General features: G+C 49.1%; 1 protein-coding gene across 1 annotated transcript in view; it reads left to right on the plus strand.

Annotated features, from left to right (window-relative positions):
* Window positions 1-48: 48 nt before the first annotated feature.
* LOC116697414 (ras-GEF domain-containing family member 1C) overlaps window positions 49-589 on the plus strand; it is a 20,434-nt gene continuing 19,893 nt past the window's right edge. The window contains exon 1 of the mRNA XM_032528781.1: window positions 49-439. The gene's annotated coding sequence lies outside the window, so the exon portion shown is untranslated. The remainder of the gene's footprint in view (window positions 440-589) is intronic.

Here is a 589-nt window from a genome sequence, read left to right on the forward strand (position 1 = left end):
GAAAGCGGAAGCCACATCATTTTTGCCTACTTGACCGGTGTGCGAGTAGTTCCCTCTCCTGTCCTCCGTATTATCACTTGTTCCGAGGACGTATGAATGTGCTGTGCTGCCCGCCGTCTCTCCGTGGCGCAGGACAAGACGGTCGCCACGCCTTCAGGGACGCACTTTTTCACGGCGTCAGCTCTCCATCTGTGTCCGCTGTTCACCGGTGGAAACCTGTCCAAAGCCAGGACATTTAAAGCTATCGACAGACATTTTTCCCACCTTACACCAATCAGACTGTACCTTTTGGAGTCCGGCTCTACTTCTCCCACTGCTGCTAGTTGAACAGGCTGTTTTGTAAAACTCTTAATAATTTGGGAATATCTGGAACGGCGGTTTTTATTGATTTGACATCGAATACAAGTCGGTCAAAGATGGGGATCGAGGTGTAGTGCTGGTAAGTAGCCTAGTGTATAAAAACAAGGTTACCCCACTACTATTATATTAGCATATTAAGATTGCGCTCACGCCCACAGCTTGTGTGCGTGTCTTTGTGTGGTGTGTGTGTGTGCGCGTGTGTGTGTGTGTGTGTGTGTGTGTGTGTGTG

Source organism: Etheostoma spectabile, chromosome 10 (genome assembly GCF_008692095.1).
Source record: "Etheostoma spectabile isolate EspeVRDwgs_2016 chromosome 10, UIUC_Espe_1.0, whole genome shotgun sequence".
Lineage (NCBI taxonomy): Eukaryota > Metazoa > Chordata > Actinopteri > Perciformes > Percidae > Etheostoma > Etheostoma spectabile.